We start from the raw sequence: 21,267 nt of genomic DNA, 5'->3' as shown, positions 1-21,267 counted from the left end.
TTAAAAGTCTGCTGCAGTACTGTTGAAAAACGCAAGGTAAACCATTTTTGAACTTGACCTTCCTTTGCACAACCACTACACACCTACCAAAAATCATAAAGATTCATCAAAGGTTTCTTGAGTTATGCTCTTGACATACATACAGACCCACCAAACAGCTGGCTCAACCGAAAACATAATCTACCCCGAGTACTATAGTACTCGGCGAAGATAATCATAGTCTTTATGCCTTGTCTTCTGTCCTTGAAAACACTAATAGGGCAAAGCATGTCATAATTAACACATAGTTTTGAATTTTGAATTTCTATCCCCTACGTCTCATGCTATTTAGCCGTTTAAAGCCAGGCCAACACGTGCACCACAAAATGTCATGAACAGATCGGGACGCTCAGACAAGAGTTGAACCGAAACTTAGTTATATAGAGCACAGAATGGGGATAAACTAACAGATAATTCGCGATTGTAAACTACTAACACTAATCAGTACACACACACATATGAATTCGTGGTAATTAAGTGTCAACAAAGTGTAACCTCGGAAAAATGTCCTTGCAGCTTCATCATATCATGTCATATTGATACTGTTTTTTATCCAGACTAGGGTGGCAAGGTGATCTTGTCGTTAAGGTTGTTAGCATCTAAACGTGTGAATCCGTAGCAGGCCCCAATGTTGTGCACTTGAGGTTTGGAAAGGCACTTTACACCTACTTTCTCACTCGACTCGGGTGAAAATGGGTATCTAAATTTGGTTAGGGAAGTACTCTCGGATGGGACGAAAAGCCGGGGTCCCGTGTTTAAGGAGAGCAACACCGTGTGTGATCGAGCACGTTAAAGAACCCACATTTGTCGAAAAGAGACAAGGTCCATCCCGGTGTGAGTGGATGAAACCTATCAGTCTAAGTCTTCCGCAGCTTGTACTCACTGTACACATTTTCGTGTTACGCCAAAATGCGGTTTACCGGTTATTCGGAACAAACAAACAAAAACTCTAATTGACATTTTGATAAATGCCACTATTTACCGAATTCTCGCACATTTCGCGCGACTGTATCGTTAACTTTGTACAGGGTAGATCTTATCTACAGTACAAAATGTTTCACTCGGCATGGTGGTTTTTCGTAAGAATAGCCACAGACTCACCAACAAGTCGACTTCCGGTATTGTCAGTGCATCACAGCATGGTGATGAGATACGGGACCAAAGAGAAAATGCTGACTAATATGGCCACTAGGATGACAGCCTGATTCGCATAAGACATGATCGTGTCTCTCCGCTACTCGTCCACGTAACAACGCTGAGAATATGTTATCTTGTCAGTGCTCAGTTTGCTATCTGTGGACTGTCTGCGCTACCAACAGTACGCACCCATGTGGCCTTGAAACGTGTGTCAGGTGGGAAAACGTGTTTTGATTGATGTTGAAGGTAGTGTCCTTACGACTGGGGCAAAAGGAGTTGAAACACACTGATAAGAACGCATGTGTTTGAGAGTCCAATAATGGAAAGCAGCGGATTTATAAACTTTCCTCATTGATTATGCAAATCATATTAATCATATATACTCACTTTTTCATGGTATTACCGCTATTTCTGACGGGACACTGTACATACCAAATGGTCGAGTACAGAATGGGAATGGCTTAAAACTAACAGACGATTCGCGTTTGTCAAGTGTTAACTCTAATCCCTCCACTTATATTTGTACTTGTACCAAGCTTAAGACATTGCTTGCTTTCCCTTTGAATTTGTCATCCGGTTGAATGTGCTACACACTCTTCTTTGGTATCCTGCACCGTTATCGAGAAAGATTCGCAATTCTGATTTCTCCAAAGCGTATTTGAGTTATGAACCACATATCTTACCGGGCATTGACAGAAAAAGTCATCCAAACACGAAGATATTCGAGATCTTTGTAGATTCACGTATAATTGAGAACAAAATACATCTTTGTACTGGCATATCGTAGAAAGGGCTTAATATACCCACCACCTTTATTGCTGTATATTTGGACAAAGTTGTAAACAGCAGACATTGCTACCCCACAAGATTCCAGTGCACCGATTTAAGGCAAGATGCGAAGTTGGCAAGTTACGACTTTACGTGCCGTTGTGAAGACTATGCGAGTTGAACGATCTCAACATTTACAAATTCTCTATTGGTGATGGCTTGTTGTGATTTGTGTTTCAATCACTGTCGACATGGACGTAAGTTACGAAAATGGTTTATGACAAGAGATACAAGCTGACCAAGATATGGACCGCATTATTTTTTTTGCTGAAGCGCCACCTAGCAGCGAGAAGTGGCGTTGTGGAATGAGAGTTCACTGTGTCAAGTTGATATATGGTTCACATGATGTACAGGCTGGTGCTGACGTTATGCTCGGCAACGTAGAGACGAAGGTAGTCGAAAGTAGCCGAAGGTTTCCGAAGAATTCCGAAGAGATTATGTAGCTTGTGGTACTTCAGCTTGATGGATGTGGCGTGATGACATCACTTCAACATGTTGGGCCACGTCTTCTTCTGGCTGGCTGCCATCATTGCAGCAGGTAGAGCCCAAACCTGCATGTAAAGAAGAATGATTTAACGTTAAGTCACTTTTAACAAAACATAGGGCTGCTGATATCTCTACAGCTGCTAGAGTCACACAGTAACTATCATTGCCGACCTTGTCCTTCGTTTTGCCCACACCTAGCCATAATCCAAATATCATAAAGATCAATCCACAGACACTCACACACAGATCACACACACACACACAAACACACACACACACACACACACACACACACACACACACACACACACACACGTGAGGACCCGAAAACAGTTCATCAATTAACTCGCTGAAGACTCGCGTGCATGTACGTGTGTAGGTAAAAATGCATGAGTAAGTTCAACATTGCCGGAGGTCATGGGAACAGTGACCGCCCTTCTCTTCACTTATGCTCCAACTAGACACCATATGTTAAAACTACATCTAAATCATTTCCATTGCACATTGTTCAACCTTATGGACATGTGTGATCAAAGTCATAAACGAAAAAGACAGAGATATATTCTCCCTTTGAATCAATGCCAAGAACACCCATAACACATAACAAATAAAACACTGGGAACGCCCACAAAACAATGCCCACCGAAAAGCTTTTTTCTGAGGTGACAAACCTTATAGGACGATCTTCACATGAAGGGAGATGCCATTAAGATGAAGATACAGGCAACGGCCAGTGCAAGGCCGAATATCAGCTTCTCGCGCAGTGTACAAGGACGCATTGTTGCATTCATTCGCAGCCAATGATATACATTCAACAAGATCTTTCCCTCAAGGGGTCTACATTGATCAATGGCAGACTAGCTGTTTTTCTCTCGATCGTTGTGTCGGCGCAAGCGCCCTGACATTTAAGAGACATAAATAACCCGAGACCCGCCTTTCTCAGGGCAGGTCTGTGGTTTTGCGACTATTACACCGTTTTACGTCAACGTTAAACCCAAGTGCAACCACAACAGAGAACGGACATACTATGGTTGCGATTTCTGAGTGGTCATCGTCAATAGCCTTTGTGATTATAATGGGGACGTTTACATGCACTTGAGCCACCTATCATCTTCCTTCGGAAGTGCAGGTATATTTTTGTTGCAGACTCTGAAACAGGAAGGCTAAAAAAAAAGGTTGAATGCATTTTCAGTAGACACATTTTCCAATATCTTCCTCTGCAAGGAACAGAAGTGAGTTTTTTTGTTTCCGTGAATGAATCAGATATCTTCTGAAAACAATGAGAGAAGTCATGAGACAATCCCTGACGATATCCCGGGGCACTTGAAGTCTTCATTTCACCAGCAGGGGATTTGAAAATATGTTCCAGATTTCTATTGATAAGTGACTATAGAGTCCATTCTAAGTCACCGCGAGGGTTGTTATTGTCATAATTTAGAACTATTTTCAAGTTATTGTTATTATTTGTGTAAGGGATTTGATACTTTTGAAATATTTTGAATGTGATTTCAACTTTATGAATATTTCTTAAGTTTTCTACAACTTTAGAAATATTCATGATATAGAATATGATATTTACAATGGTTTCTAAATAATGGTAACAGCATTCTACCATTATTTACAATTATTTACAATTTCTTACCATTTTCTACCATTATTTGTAACATCTCCATAAATAGGTCAGAGGGCTGGGAAGAAAGTAATTCACACATCCTTACGAAGTTTTGGGAAGAATGCTTTCCACAAAGGACCGAGCGGTGTCCTGCAGTGAAGTCTAAAGATGTACAAAGGCAGACAGAAGGGCCAGATTAGCACCTACTTTTATGGGGGCAATCACCATTCTACCATTGTTAACCATTTTCTACCATTTTTTGTTAATATTTCTAAAAGTTAAATAATCACATAGATGTTAAGAAATTATTACAAATAAAGAGGTTTTTGTGCAGATACTTACAAAATATTTCTAAATTATCTAATTAAATTCAAATAAATTCATATTTTTGTATTTGATTTTTTAGAAATATTTTGAACTGTTGTCAGTCAGATATTTTTTTATTAGAAATTTTTCAAAATGATTACAAATATTATCATAAAACCCTCGCGGTGACTCGGAATGGACTCTAAATAGATATTACATGAATGACATTGTTGCAACTGTGTTGTCTAAACTAAGAGTTAGAGAATTTATGGTAACCTAAGTCATCGACCAAATAGAGAGAGTAAAACGTTAATGAGGCAGAAAATTATACTTTGTGCAAAGAGGTAAATCGGTTTTCTAAGCGACTTCTGCATGTGAGAGATAGGGTGCATCGTAACGGCTCGTCGGTCATTGTTCTCTGGCAATGTAGCTGTCGGTGTCTTAAGTACATGTATTTACCTACAAGCTTAAGAACTTATCCTTTGAAGTGAGCAAATATCCTGCCACTTCCACTCTACAGGCTACTGACCTCTCAAATGCCTATCTCTTTCACTTTCTTCAATACCTGAAAACATGTCTTCTCTCCCTAAGGCGCTGACAAGCCTAGAATCCAAAGAATGCTCGTCAGCAGAAAACGCAAATCCAGTAATCGTCGTCAAAAATACATTTCACAACGAATAAACCAACGAAACAGATAAACGATATCAGAATATAGATTGTACAGGAATTTTTTTAATAAGTCCCTATATGACTGGGGCATTTAACATTTGTGTACTCTCTTAATATCATACATTGTATGAGTCCAACAACGAGGTCGAGTGAGCATTGGCGAAAGGGGTTACCTGAATTCATAGACATCATCTTTTTTTCAGATCTATATGAGATACATTACGAATACAGCAATACTAGACACATCTTTTACACCACAAGTATTGATAAAAAATGATTGAACATGCATTTCACCATCTTCTGAGTCGAGATATAAGGACTTTGGTGTCATATTCCAGCACCCCTCTACCTTCCAGCTATGACATTCTACGCAATAACGCACTCTCCGCTCCGTCAGTTATTTACAAAGCAACATCAGAGCTTTCACCAGAATGCTTGGGGCATTTTGAGGAAATGTTGCAAGACCACAAAGGTTGTCATTGTGTTCTTTAAACCACCGACATCGACACTTCATACACTGGATATGACCGGTTCTTACTGGATTTTTCCAAGGTTATTGACTTTTTCACCTCGTCATCTATTCAGAAATCACGGCAAAGTTATCTTTGGCATTCAGCGCGTATCAAGTAACTGAGGGAAATGGATAGACAGTTTTACCGACGGTCTCACTGTAAGAGCTTCCTCACTAAGTAGCTTTAAAGAACGGTTGCAGTCAGATATGCAAAGACTAGGTGTAACAGACCGTTCGGTGTAATATGACCAGCTGCTCCGCGCCGCGTGCCTGCGAAGCTGGTGTGTTACGCATAATGGCGGTTATACCGGCTATATAGATACAGATACAGATACAGATATTGCCCTGCTATCAGAGTAAAAGGCTGAAATATCCACCAATAAACCAAGTTTCTTGTACGTTGAATTGATTTCGTATTATGTGTCTGCCGTCAAACTATCATACGATGATTGACTTTAATGTCGGACAGACTAGATGAACATTGTAAAACCGTCATGCTTCAAGGCGAATGAACAGAGCCCCAAATTATAGTTAGCTTTTCTTATTGTTGTCTGATTTGCAAACAAAGGGCACAGCTAGCCGAACATTGACTGGAATCAAAGGGGCACGAAATGTCTCGGTCAGCAGTCTAGAGCCGAAACATTTTCCAAATAAACAATAGAACAGACCAGCAAGTCTGAGCCTTGGAGTGCAGACCTTCAAAAGTTCAATGACCGTAGGAACCATGTGCCATTCAGCAACAACACTTAGATATCCTGACAATCCTGATAATGGCAAACAGCTATATGAAAACTGGACGTTTAGATATAGGTTCATGTATGTGTATTATCGACAGGATCGGTGATGATGACACTGCTTCCTGCATTCAAAGGATCAGGACGTAACTCAATAATCATATACATAGTACAAACTATAATAATGATTACAATGGTAAGGAGTACATGTATATTGATAATGATATCGAGATATAAAGATATAACAATGATGACATTATGCTGATGACAAGGGTCTTCAACGTTTAGTGGAAACATTTAACTACTAGCCACATGTGACGCACCTAGCACACACGTGCACTTTGACATTTGAAGGTAATTATCATGCATGAGTAACGACAGACAACTCAAACTCAAATTCAAACACGCGACTAAGAGTAACAACTCATGGGACGACAGATCAGCAAAAGTACAGGGTAGGGCAGCTACTGTCTAGTAGAATACAGATACCAGTAGGTCGACGGAAGCATACCAATTCTAAAGCAACTACCTTGGCAATTTGACATCTTAACTACATTACACAGACAACATTATAGCTTAAGCCACTACCTAGATAAAAAAAAACATGAAAGCACGAGCAGGAACATTATCTCCTTTCTTCATGCATCTTTCTTGCACTATCTACATGTAGGTCACTTATTGAATGCACACTCCAGTTCCTGCTGTGAAAATGTGTCATGTAAGACATCATGAGAACAGACACCGGCGTGAATAATTGCCACTTTCCTGTCAGACATGACAAACATTTTCGTGAAATAAGCCACTATAATTATAGGCAACATGCTCGTGAAATCATGTCTCTACATGTGGAACAAAAATCATAAATCGTTCAGTAGAATGGAGACTTTGTTTCAGTATGGTGTAACGTTAAGAGTGAAAAAAAGATAAAACTTTATCATCTTTAAATCTCTGTCGTCATCAGAATTTATTAATGATATACATAAGACTTATGTGCTTTGATGTGCATATTAAAACTCACAATCTATTAGAATGACCCAAAAATCAAACTTTAAACAAAATGCAGACGCTAGTAAAATTTCAAAGATGCACACAGGAACATGGGTGTTTATGTCTAAGTAGTGTCGCCATTATGAACAGAGCTACGACCACGTACGTTAGTGTTTCCTACGACACTCGGAAACGAGTATATGAATAATGACTATTTGTAATAAGGTAAATCAGAAGATGCAAACAGGAACTTTCACTGTTGTTATGGTATTGTTCATGTGTCTTGACATAGTTATGTATAGTTTGAGGCCTCAATCCATACATAATGGTAGCATCAGCGTTTATACAGTAATCCATTTTGTGAGTTCTACGTCTGCACCTAAGTAACACATAATAACCAATGGTACATTATTTGTGACTAATGATATTTAGTGAGTGATTAAAGGGGTGGAAAATCTCATTGTTCGGCCAATAAACCCTATCTTTACTTCAAACTATGTACTTCAACCAGAAATCTGATTCAAATAAGATATGTCGCACAGTCCTAGAAGACAGTTCCATACGATAAGTATAGAGAGCGTTAGCTAGTTTTACTAGAACCGAGAAACAATACTGTACCAGACGTTCTACGCTTCTGTTGTAGACTTTCTGCTCATGTAATTATCCAGGCGATATATGAACTAGACACTCACCGTAACGCACACACCCTCCAGTCACCTCACACCATCATAATGAAGGCCCACACGACAGCAACAGAGCCGAGAACGATGAACAACACCGAAAAGTTCTCCACGATCTTATCCAGACCCATCATTTTTGTTTACGGAAGGGAGTCCACAGTATACGTTGCGGGTACTACAATGGCACAGGAGCAAATGTCGCACAGGCGAACACTGCTGGTAGATCAGGAAAATATATAGCCTCAGGACAAAGGTCACTGGAGCTTCGGGATCGTAACAAAGGTTCAGGCAACGTCGAAGAGCATCATATCAAACATTTATTTTGCTAGAAATGGGAGATGAATCAATGCAGATGCGAATGTCGTAAGGACATTTTAAAGCAAGTGTCTGAATTTACTTGATATATCAAACAACTATGACTACTGAAACTCCCAAAACATGTACCAAGGAAGGTATAACTTTACTACTTTAATAACTAACTTTAATACATACTTTAATACATGCTTTAATAACTAACTTTAATACATGCAGTATGTTACCCCCCCCCCCCCCTTGTAAAACAAGCTTGAGTCTTATAGTAGCAAACCGTCTGGCTCATTTAGCACACACTGTAAGCATTTTAAGATCATAATCATGCGTCATTAACAGTAAACAACTCAGACGTAACATTTCATGCACGCAGCAGACAATGGTATATATAAAAGGGCAGAATGAAGGTTGAACCGTTATAGTTAACCCAATGGGCACGTATATGGTGAAGGATTAAATGTACATAACAAGCCATATCTACTTCACACGTTATATTTGAATCAGCCATTTGGATCAAAAAAGTATATTACAAGTTAACTTTAAACGTCACGTACAAAGCGTCATAAAACACCGACTTTTCATTCTTCCTTAAAACTCAACCCTCCTCACCGCAACGTTAACGTGTTTTAATCATCATAAATCGACAATACCCACAATTATATAATATGTCCTTAAATCACCAGTTTAGGACTATATATATGTATAATATAATGTCAAATATTAGACCTTTTTTGCTTTTCGACAGAAAATGACGACGTGGCACTGCACTGAACTTATATTAACAGAGCCGCGTACAGAGAACAATATACCCATTTTTACACCTGGGTGGAGTGAGGAAAGTCGTGTTTTAAGTGCCTTTCCCAAGGGCATGACATCGGTGGAGTTGGTGGATTCGAACCCGGGACCGCTGGGCTCTAGGTCGAACACCCTGCCGTTACGCCACGCGACCCCATTCAGTGAATTCTGAAAATATCAACGTCATGACGCTGTCATCAACATGTTAAGTAGACAGCTACGTACACTACGTCCCCACACGTATATTATACAGGTGCAACTTACTCTATTCGTCTCTTTCGGCGTCTCACATCGTGACAATAAAGGCCCAAACGATGCCAACAGCCCCGAGCACGATAAACAGCACCAAAGCGTTCTCGAAAATATTCCCCCAAACCATCTCTATCTCAGCCGAAGGATGCAAGAAACAAGGCACGGTGTTGTTCATGAGGGGAAGACGTCGCCGTGTGACACTAGAATATTCCACAGTCAGGTGCCACTGTAGCATGCCAAACTGGAGATATCCTCGGGCTGTGGTAGTACTAGTGCGGTCTGATCCGGATGGCTAGGGATCGTTGCAAACATACAGCCAAAAAAAACTGCACTGTCTTGTTACTAATTTGGTATCAAGGAGAAGTTTTCGACATTACTACTATACATTCATTACAAAGCTGGTGTGATACGCCATGCTAGGCGGTCTACCGCGGGTATGCAATACAAACAACCAAATAAGACGAATACACCTTAATGTCATCCGTATACGTTGTAAGGTCATATAGCTAGACCACTTAAGGACAATGAAATAACGTTTTAGAGTCGAGTATGTATCATGTTTTATTCTAGTATATAATACAGAATCATGTCATACTGCATCATATCATATTACGGTGAAAGAAGTTCATGGATTCTAGGATTAAAATCAGCTCAAAGGTTAAACTTAAACATTACGAGGCTGGCTGAAGGCTAGTTCATCACATGGCATTGTGTTTACCTAATGATATTTGGCACCTTCCACTGGAGATGCTCTAGGCGTCAAGGCAGACGTCAGCAAAATGTCGTCCTCAACCAGGCCATTGTTCTCGTCGGTGTGCCGCCGCTCCTGACGACCTTCTGTCTTGAAGGACGCCATTTATCATTTGGAGTGGAACAATAACAGTATTCGAGACTGAATGGGCCTACCACTGGCAGATTGTTCTCACAGAGACAGAGACGGTAGGGAGAGACTGGATGGACCTTCCACTGGCAGAGTGTTCAGAGACAGAGACAGGTGGGAGAGACTGGATGGGCCTACCACTGACGGAGTGTTCTCACCGAGTCAGAGACAGGATGGAATAGAAGAGGCTGACACTGGACGCCACCATAGTCCCCAACCCTCAGGCATGAGGATGGGACTAGGTACAGGTAAAGGTAACAGTATTTAAAAGCAAAAGGTATTGAGGCAGCGGTGCCTTCCTTACCACCATGTCTTTACTCTAGCATACATAGTCTTACAGTGAGTTACTATATTCACTTTTCCTAACACGAACAACAGTCTAGATAAATAGACGTTAGATAGATGCAATAGTGTTGATTATTGAACAACTGTGAAAAGTTTATTGATCGAAATTCCAATGATACGTTTCAATGATAATGACAGGCAAAAAAGTGTTTAAAACGCAAATATGTTAGAGATTATTTCGCCATTTAACGTAGACACAACTTACAAATGTTCCGGTTTTGAAAAATAAAAACCACATATAAAAGCCAAAAAAAGAATACATATGGCAAAATACATAACCTACACCTGCTGTATTCACCAAGAGTATAGCATTAACGATATCAGCAAATATTCTAAAGTAACCCTAAAACAGACTTAAAAAAGACTAAAACATATCTGCCAAAATTACATGTTTCAACTTTTCACCCCAAATTATTTGAACACATACAGAGAGTTATGATTCCTAGAGAAGTATCTAAACCACGATGCTGGAAAATTGAGATGTTCTTGTTGACGCATTCTTGTCAGAAACGAGATGGTCAGTTCTGAACAGACCTGTTGTTTTTGCATATTACACAGCCTTGTCGTGATGGAGCCGTTGACAGGCAGGTGCCTCAGCGTTGCCAGGAACATCGTCCCCTGTAGCTGTCAATCATGATCATTTACATGATTGCCTGAACCAGAAAAGGATAAAATGGCTTCAATTTTCTGGATAGGAATACTATGCAGATGAGACATGAACTGTATTGAAGGATATGATGTGGAATCTTCGTATGAAAAACCCATACTACGACATAATTATGTAATCAGCAGCCTATCAGTAATATCAAGATTGTTTGTCAAAGATTTTATAAGCATTATAGCACAAAAGAAAGACATTGAAGCTGTTACGATATTTCAGTTAACTAAATTGATTTGCTCATAAGATAATTTCGCGTTCTAAAATTTGATATGAGACATTGTTTTTGATAACTTGTGTATTTCAACAAATAAGTCATCCTCCGCCGAAGGCCAACTGCAGTTCCAAATAGCCGCTAGGGGGCCAATTTTACACCGCGTATTTCCTGTCCCATGGGTTATCCACCCCTCAGGAATGATTACCATGGCACCTTCAGAAAAGGAGACCTCAAACTTTGAAATTCCACTGCAGTACCGCAGATAACCACTAAGAGACCCATTATCGAACTTGACTTTTGTCTCCCTAGGGACTCCCCGAATCCTGCCCACCTACCAAAAATGATGCGCATCCATTTACAGCTTCTCGAGTTATGCTGTTTACATCCACAGCCACTCTACCATAAATTTAGCAAAATCGAAAACATAACCTTCTTGGCGAAGGTAAATAACAGCAAGCTAACTCCTAACTCTATGTAAGGTTTTACCTGTTACACCACCCCTAAGAGGCTGACGCTGACCATCAGTCCCAAGATGATCGCCATCGCAAGTACAACCTTGATATTCAGACTCATGTTGTTGTAACTAGCTCTGTCACGACAGCGGTGTAGAATTTTGTTGCAGTTTGGGAGTACGCTTCCAACAACGCTGAAGATGTGTGTGTGAAAAAAGATGTCAATCAACCACGTGAAATTAACGAAAAGCTGTATTCTTAAAATCATTGTGTATTTGTGCCAACAATGTGTTTATGTATTTGCAGCATTACACGCAACACCTGGCGTTTTCGTCGCTCGACTTGAACTTGAACTTTATTGAACTTTATTGAAGAAAATCCATTAGCGATGGGCCCTAAGGCACATCACTAGTCTTCCTGGACTTCTTATCACATACAAATACAACATCAAAATAACAATACATACAGTAACGATGACAACGCAACAAACATCCATCCAATATGTACATTAATTACAGGTAGCAGCATGTCATTCAAATTACCGTATGATTTGAACATGCAAATTTCACCCTATGCCCTAGCGCTATCATGTGTTGCTTGGTTTTGTTGCATTAGACCACTAAGTAGCATCTATAACACTTCGCTGGAAACCCTTCAGCGGTAGATGGCACGCCATTTTGCTTCTCACCATACATAACAGACGAACACCTGAATAATGACATTAATCAATATTTTGCCTTGGAAGATGTTGAAAAATGCAACTGAATTTTGTCATGTTCAGCGAAATGGAACCAACTCAAACTTACCTTATGTCCAGGACAAGGTCACAACTTCGCCAAGTTACAAATCCTCTTCTTAAGATCTAGACATGCGCTCAAAACAAGGAGGACTTTCTTGTTTTGAAGAGCTCTGCCTGGTGACCTAATTCAGCTCAATTAACACACTAAAATCTTGTTGAACGGCCTCTCTGTGGGGTAGTAATTTCACTCTATGCAAATGAGAGCTGTCATCGATGATGTGAAAGCAAATATTCAACTGCAAATCGTCTATGTTTTAATGCGACGAATGATAAATCCCACTATTTTCTTTTGTCAGCAACGTTACAATGAAAATAAAAGGAATCGCGTTTTCGAGAAGACTTAGGAGAGACTTCACGTGTTGAAATAACCCCGCAGGTCGGCCTTCTCACCATCTCTTGAAGGGACAGCAGGTGTGTTGGCTCCAGGCATGATCTCGGAGGCCTCTCTGGGGAGGCGTGTTTTGATTCCATGCAAATGAGAGCTGCTACCAATGCTGTGAATGCGTGCAAATCGCCCATGTTTATTGCGACGAATGTGAAAGATGCCAAGCTAAAGTCCGCATTCGAGCAATGGCAAGTTGTCAAAGCAGAGTATGGATGACTACACACTGTCATAACTTATTGATGTGCCCGTTCTTCTGAAGATGTTTACCTCCCAAAATTTTGTTCATGTTGGAGTGCAAACAACCTAACTTCGTTTCATCCCTCGATTTAACACGATAAGTCAAAACTATAGACTGGAGGTTTTGCTATATCCCTATGTCCTTTTGTTATGTTTAATATATCCCTTTGTCCTTTTGATATGTTTAATGACTTTTTATAATCTGCGCCGAGAAGCATATGTTTTCGGTGTCATTTATTTCTTCGCAGTTGTAACTTTCAGAGACTTGGAGATAAATTCTTTATATGTATAGTGCGTGTGTAGGCATTCGGTTTAGAAACTCACTCGATTGATCCATTTCGACATATTCTCTTTCACTCACTCAATCATATGCATGCTTTATAATTCAGCGGATATGCCATATTATGTTATCTGCTAAAGATAAGAATAATTGGACTGAAACTGTATGTTTTCATGTGTGTTAGTTTGCTTTATTTGCACCTTATTTGGATCCACAATTAGATTAACAATGTGAATTTCAGAATTCTTCCTGTAACAGTAGACCAGTCAAAACTTTGCCTCGAATCATGTGGCTTACACGATGTGAATACGACTGTAGAGTTAATCTACAACACGTTTCAATCAGGCTCAAAACTTCATACAGACTAATCGATGATATTAGACACAATGTCAGGATAACACACATTATGTCAAAGTGACGTAAGGTCTCTAAGAAATCGGAGCACAAAATAGCGGCTATTATTCAATGCAAAGTATTGGTCGAGTGTAGTCCACCATTACGATATCATGACAAAATCTCATGGTAAAGTTTAGGTCATCATTACGGTACAGTCTGACTACTATACAGCTCAAATGACATCACCGTGACGAAAAACCGTTTGAGGTGAATTTTACGTCACCACGTCGTCATTATAGTCTGTAGCTTCGCTGAAATGAACAAGGAGACTGAATTCAATGGAGACACAAGCTCTGTAGTGTGTGAAGTTACAGCATATATCCCACCACGCATTTGTTAATGTGTAAAGATGACTATCAGTGAACACTGGTGATCGTGAGAGACACTCAGTCGTGGTGCTAGTACTTAAAACAACGGTGGGTTGGCTTTAGACAGAAGAGTGACAGTCGGTAAGTTGTCTACAGATCAAGACGATGGCCATGTCGAAGAGGCAGCGGCCATTGTTGCAGTAGCTCCAACAGAAAGTAGGTGTCGCTGTGAAGACGCTGAGGATGTGATGACTGGTTGTTTTGGTGCCCAGTCGACTGTCTGTAGCTCCCGCCCATCCTTCCTGAGAGCTTCTAGCGTGATTACCACAACATGATTATACAATCCTTCCACTGATCAGTAATATCATCATTGTTTCCAAACATTTCAACATCAGTTAAGTACACAAGAAATACAATGCCTCTTACGATCTTTCAATTGGTTGAAAATGGAATGGTTCTTAAAACTATCAAATGATTCTGACTATCACGTTCTAAAAGTTGACTTGAGACATTGTTTATGACTTACCGTCGTTATCATTGTTACAGCGAGACAAGCTTGACTATAATCGCGCCTCCTAGCGACCTATACCACATGGATCATATCAATCGAATCCGTTCAAAAATGATGCGTCTCTAACTCTTACAAAAGTCCCAACACTCATCATAGTGCCACTGTGCTAATTTCTGACCTAGAATGGGACACACTTAAAATTAGAAGAACAGCTAATAGACTGACCATTCTACAGAAATCTAGACAGGGCCGCCCGGCCCTGCCGGTCGACACACAACTGCTGTAAACCCACGCCAATCACGTAATAATTACCCGAACTCGTACAAACAAATCAAATTCAACAAGGACTGCTACATATATTCCTACTTCCCAAGAACTGTATTTGACTAGGGGGGCTCAAACCTACTACTATGTCACTTTTTCCCGTGCACATGCACAAGGGCTATCTACCACTCCAAGCTGGCGAGCTGAGCCCTACCATCTTCAGATCAAAAAAATACAACGAAACGCTGCAGTACATAGAGAGAAACGTACCCTAACTGTAGATAAGTTTTTTTTATCTGTTTACACCATCCCCATGGTGATGAGGGTGCCGCTGAACATTAGTCCCACGATGATCGCCACCACACAAACAACCTGCATGTTTAGACCCATGTTGCTGTATCTCGGTCTGCCGTCTGTATGTAGAAATAGTTGCAGTTTAAAAACGTGGTTACAACAACGGCAAAGGATGCTGAAGGTGTGCATTAATATACTCAATCAACAACGTCACATGTCCGAACAACACATGCATTACGTTCTTAAAAGTATCGTGTATAATTTTGTGCCGAAAATGTCTCACTCTATATATCTTTGCAGTAGCATGACCGCAACACCTGCCATTTTTGGTCGATCGGCTGATTCGAGCATGTAGATTTCATCCTATGCCCTAGCGCTGTCATGTGCTCATCGGTTGAGTTTTGTTGCATTTACGTCTATAACTGCCCTTCACCAGCAGATAGCACGCCATAGTGATTCTCACCTTAAGACATGGACGAACCACTTATTCAACCTATAACCTTATGTTGTAAAATGTGACAAATAGATAGATAGATAGACTGACTTCTGTCATGTTTGGGGAAAGGAAACCAACTCAAACCTACCTTCTTGTCACAAAATGGTTGTAGACAACTTTCGCCAAGTTACAAATTCTTTATCCATAGGCATGCGCACAAAGAAGGTAAGATTTGCATCAACAGTAAACAAAGCTTTGTTGACCTACATTCCCTCAACGACTTTGTATTATAGATGGCCCAGAAAAACCGTGACATTTTTCTCTCTTACCGATTCTTAGCGTATAGTTAAAGTCATCAGAAAGGTTAACCATTCATGTTCTTGAGTATTGCAGACAGCATAGTGCGTTTTCTGCTCTTTTGACGTTGCGACATTTGAGGTTTTTTTTGCTGTAACATTTGCTAATAGGTCTTATTGTTTTCATGTGGATTGGCCATCTGAATAATGACACACAGCTCGGGTGGTTGTGGGTGTGGCGTAGTAGCAAACCCGGTTCTGAATCAGGACTGGATGGTCCCAATTCGGTTCCTAGTCCTTGCTGAATCAATATCATTAAAAACACTTTTTCAACTTGCATCTAGTACATGCATGTTGAGTGCAGAGAGTAAGGAAAGCATCATCATTATTCAAATTGATCAAAAAATAATGATTTGATGGCAGGGGTGGTCTAAAACTGACATCACCTATTTTCAATAATCTTAGTGGAATCTATCTGCCAAGAATTCAGTAATCCTTGGGCTACCTCCGGACCCGCGCTCTAATTTGGTTGTAGTATACTAGTAGACAGCAACAAAAGTCAGTTTGACCAACCGTCTGATGCAGAGTAACAATTGGATAGGCGTAACAGGGGGCTTCATTGTGTGTGGTTGATAACCAGGTATTCCTTCTATACATGTATACATGTATCATTTCTGTTCACCTGTTTTATCCTTTGTGTCAAAAAAGCACTGAGGAGATAAGAGTTATCATATGATGAAAACATCGGTGCAGTCTAAGGTTCGACTCGAAGTGACCCAGTTAAGCTGGGCATGAAACATCCGGATACATAAAGAACACATATACGTCAATAACTTAATAATGACGCGAAGTGGATATTTCAGTTTGATTGTTACACGGCGTATTAAACAACTGTAGTGTAAATCAACCTTAATATAAACATCTACCTACCGTTCCGCCTGTCAATCAATGCTGCGAACAGTCCGTGTAGACGAACTCGAAAATGCTCCAGTAAGTAGGAAATACGAGCTGTCTGGTTGTGTAAATAAGTGGTTAGACCAGTGACGTACGGTGTCAACTGAATCGTAACTAATTATCAATAGGAGATAACAGCCGTTTTGCATATGTACTCTCGGTAGCCTGTACTTAGATGGAAATGCTGCCAACGGTTTGAATACTATCTGGATTATATTCATGGAAAATATTTCCATGTCATGCATAGGCGTCATATATGCCACACGTCTCCAGTTTTGAGGAAAACTAAGAAGAATTCCCTAACATGTTGAAGTAACTCCGGCCTCTAAATTATTCAACAAATCGTTTTGCCAGGTCCTTTGTTCCGTACTCGACGCACCACTGGAACAACCTCGATTTGTCAACTCGCTCTTTAAACTACTGTCAATTTCGAACTGCTCTCTTAAAAACCATACGACCTGTTAAGCTCAACTATTTTAGCCATGGCCCTCGCCTTTCCTGTGTTCACCTATTACGCCTTCGCATTGGCACCTGTAGTCTAAACCACAGTCTCTTTACTCGAGGATTGCTAAACAGCCCAGCATGTAACTGCGGGTGCCAACGCGAAACAGTACTCCACTGCCCTATGTACAATGCCCAACGCTCAACCCTCCTCGGCAAACTCTCCAGGCTCTTAGGACACACCCTTAACTTCCCATCATTATCGGACAACGCTAAAGTTTCCGTTTTACTCCGTGGTAGTCCTTCACATTCATCTGTTGTTAACTCCAATATTCTATTAACAACCCAAAACTTCATCACTACAACTAAGCGTTTTTAAAACACAGTTGTCCTGGCATTTTTTGTAATGTGTCCAACTATTTCATCAGTGGGTGGGAAACTGGACTTGCGCGTATCCTTTCTTGTTATATTAAGTACAATGTATTATTTTCTGTCTGATGTGATTTTCCTTTGCTTTTCACTTGTACTTGATTTCTCTCTGTAAAATATGTATGTTTTTTTTATGTAAGGGGTAGCGTCAAAATAAGTCTTGCACTTGAGTGCGCCCCCTTTTGTCACTCTGTATTTCTGTTTAAATGTTTGAATAAAAAAAAAATTAAAAAAAATAAAAAAAAAACTCCGGCCTTAGCATATTCTATTGACTGGACAGCAGGTATTTTGGCTCCAGGCATGATCTCGGAGGCCTCTCTGGGGAGTCGTGAATTGATTCCATGCAAATGAGTGCTGGCCCCAATGTTGTGAACGCGACTACGTGCAAATCGTCTGTGTTTGATGCGACGGATGTGAAGGAGACTGAGCCTAGGTGGAATGGTAGACTGACTAGACCCTAACACAACTTATGGACACGCATGTTGGCGTCGTTCTGTTCGTTCTTCTGAAGATGTGTACCTCCCCAAACGTTGTTCTTGTCGGAGCGAATACAACGTTAACCTAACTTTGCATCATCACTGGTCTAGATCTACACCCACGAATCAACTCAGATTGTCAAAACTACTAAAATATGGACTAGCAGTTTTATCGTGTCTTCAAATCACTCTGCAAATTTACGACACTGTGCAGAGAACATATGTTTTCAATGGAATCTATAGTTTGCAGGTATACTTCTTGAAAAGTTACAGATAACTTCTTACAATGCACAGTATGTTTGTCTATAACAATGAGTTTACAAATAACTCACTCATTGACCAAACAACATTTCACTCATTCATACACATGCTTTATGATTCAGCGGATATGCCTTATCATATTATCTACTTAAGATAAAAAAATAACTGGACTCAAACAGACTTTTTCGCGTGTTAATTTGCTTTATTTGCACCAGAGGAAACAACAGACCAGTTAAAACTTTGCCTCGAATCATGTGGCTTACACGGTGTGAATACGACTGTAGAGTTCGTCTACAACACGTTTCAATGAAGCTCGAAACTTCATAAAGACTAAACGATTACATTAGACACAATGTCTGGATAACACGCATTATGTCAAAGTGACGTAAGGTCTCTAAGAAATCGGAGCACAAAAGAGTGGCTATCATTCAATGCAAAGTATTGGTCGAGTGTAGTCCACCGTTAACGATATCATGACAAAATCTCATGGTAAAGTTTACGTCATCATTATGGTACAGTCTGACTACTATACAGCTCAAAGACTGATGACATCATCGTGACGAGAAAGAGATGTGGATTCCACGTCATCATGTCGTCATTATAGTCTACAGCTTTGGTGAATAACAAGGAAGATGCATGGCGACACGAGAGTTGTAACTTTTGAAGCAATTGCGTATGTCCCACCACGCATTTGTTAGTGTGGAGAAGATGGCTATCAGTGAACACTGGTGAGAGACGGTCACCGTGGTACTTATAACGACAGTGGGTTGGCTGTGATAAACGGAAGAGCGACAGTTGGTAGGCTGGCAGGACTGATGGCAGGTGTCTACAGGTCATCGACGGTGGCAATGTCGAAGAAACAGCTTTGAACTCGTCGGCGACCATCGCAGCAGCTCCTGCAGAAGTCCGTAGTTGTCGCTGCGACCACGCTGACGATGTGATAACTGGGCCATTGTGTTTGGTTTCCATAGCCCAGCCCCGTTGTCTGTAGCTACCGTCCATCCATCCTGAGAGCATGAGATGTGGCTGTCCTAAGGTGTGGACCAAATAACAAAATCTCTTTACAAATTGGAGCTTGCTAAAACTTAAGACAACCTGTAACTGAACCTTTGATATCGGAGTCCACCAGTACCCGGTCAGCATTCTCTGGAAGGAAAAGTCCATCTGGTAGAAAATGTCATATCCGTTTTATTAATTACTGGCTAATTGATTAGTCGGTTGGTTGGTTGGTTGGTTGGTTAGTTAGTTGATATGTGTATGTTTTTGCATCATAGGTGTGTGTGCGTGTGTGTGTGTGTGTGTGTGTGTGTGTGTGTGTGTGTGTATGTTTGTGTGTGTCTGTGTGTGTGTCTGTGTGTGTGTGTGTGTGTGTGTGTGTGTGTGTGTGTGTGTGTGTGTGTGTGTGCTACAGTTGTGTGTGTCTGAGATTTGGGAAGAAAGATATTTACCGGTCTATACCATGCCCATAGAAATCAGGAATCCGCTGAATATCAGCCCCACAAGAACAGCGACACAGCAGACAGCCTGGTTGTTAATCCTCAGTGACTTCATGTTTACTGTACCGCTGTACTTCGTCAACAGAAAATCCTGTGATGCAAGAAGAGCAAAAGCATAGCCTCTGGTCACCAGCTGGTTGCAAGCAGATGTAAAGATAAAAGCAGAATTAAAGTGTACATTCATAAGCAGTGCTGAAGCTATGGTTTTGCTGGTTATTATCAATAAGATTAATCAATAATTAGTACCAGACGCTTGATCTCAAAGCAGATGCAGGATGTGGGTCAGCGTTAATGTTCTGCGCGTGTTTGTGGTCCGCGTTTCTCTGTCTTCCCGTATCGAAGAAGAAGGCGAAGAGTAAGATCAGTACATTACTAAAAAGATTGACTAAATGCCGTTTTTCTGATAGATTACTTTTCTGAACTAACCAAATCTGATGAATAATCCGGAAACACCAGACGGCACCTGTTACGGTATTGCCTTCTCAAGTCAATCTAATCTAACTAGACAGTAATCACGGAATACCGTGTTCCGAGAAAGACAGCGATTTAAGGTAGTCTTCAATCAGATGTAGGGTCGATGTTTTATGCACGTTTGGGGGCTTTTATACCTATCTCTAGCCTGTGTCATCCTGTTTCAGTTCCAGGCTCTACCTTCACCAAACAAGGCAGAGCCTGGAACTGAAACAGACGACACTCAGACAGCGATTTCCTCTAGCTCTGTGCCCTTTCTTGGAGAAGATGAAGAGTAAGAACTGTTAACAGCTAAAAAAAAGCGGACTCAATGCCGCAAAACACTCTTTCAAAGCAACCTTGATATAGACGTCTACCTCTTGTCTCACCTGCCAATGCTGCGAACAGTCCGTGTAGACGAAAATGCCCCAGAATGTAGTAAATACGAGCTTCCTACTTGTCTGAAGACTGGTTAGACCAGTGACGTCAACCGAATCGTAACTGGACAGAAAATAACAGCCGTTTTGCATGGATAATTGTGTAAGCCTATACATGTAATTAGATGGAAATGCTATCAAAGGTTTAATGATATCTGCATTATATTCATGAGAAATATTTTCATGTCATGTCGTGGCGTCATATATGCCACCGAAAAAA

At 40.6% G+C, this 21,267-nt stretch overlaps 4 long non-coding RNA genes across 4 annotated transcripts; all 4 read right to left on the bottom strand.

Moving 5' to 3' along the window:
- Positions 1–1,897: 1,897 nt before the first annotated feature.
- Positions 1,898–8,421, bottom strand: LOC136445026 (uncharacterized). Its single transcript, XR_010757373.1, has 2 exons — positions 8,002–8,421; positions 1,898–2,555 (listed from the first exon to the last, which is right to left on the bottom strand). It is a non-coding gene; the product is annotated as an uncharacterized lncRNA (long non-coding RNA).
- Positions 8,422–9,888: 1,467 nt separating this feature from the next.
- LOC136444856 (uncharacterized) lies at positions 9,889–13,104 on the bottom strand. Its single transcript, XR_010757342.1, has 3 exons — positions 12,704–13,104; positions 11,932–12,091; positions 9,889–11,223 (listed from the first exon to the last, which is right to left on the bottom strand). It is a non-coding gene; the product is annotated as an uncharacterized lncRNA (long non-coding RNA).
- A 662-nt stretch (positions 13,105–13,766) lies between these two features.
- LOC136445030 (uncharacterized) lies at positions 13,767–17,164 on the bottom strand. The gene is made up of 3 exons (XR_010757374.1): positions 17,034–17,164; positions 15,348–15,490; positions 13,767–14,614 (listed from the first exon to the last, which is right to left on the bottom strand). It is a non-coding gene; the product is annotated as an uncharacterized lncRNA (long non-coding RNA).
- Positions 17,165–18,845: 1,681 nt separating this feature from the next.
- LOC136445018 (uncharacterized) lies at positions 18,846–20,679 on the bottom strand. The gene is made up of 3 exons (XR_010757372.1): positions 20,407–20,679; positions 20,113–20,251; positions 18,846–19,695 (listed from the first exon to the last, which is right to left on the bottom strand). It is a non-coding gene; the product is annotated as an uncharacterized lncRNA (long non-coding RNA).
- Between the last annotated feature and the right edge of the window lie 588 nt (positions 20,680–21,267).

This window comes from Branchiostoma lanceolatum, chromosome 1 (genome assembly GCF_035083965.1).
Source record: "Branchiostoma lanceolatum isolate klBraLanc5 chromosome 1, klBraLanc5.hap2, whole genome shotgun sequence".
Taxonomy (NCBI): Eukaryota; Metazoa; Chordata; class Leptocardii; order Amphioxiformes; family Branchiostomatidae; genus Branchiostoma; species Branchiostoma lanceolatum.
Note: the sequence above shows the minus strand (reverse complement) of the source record. Positions and strands in the feature narration are given on the sequence as shown.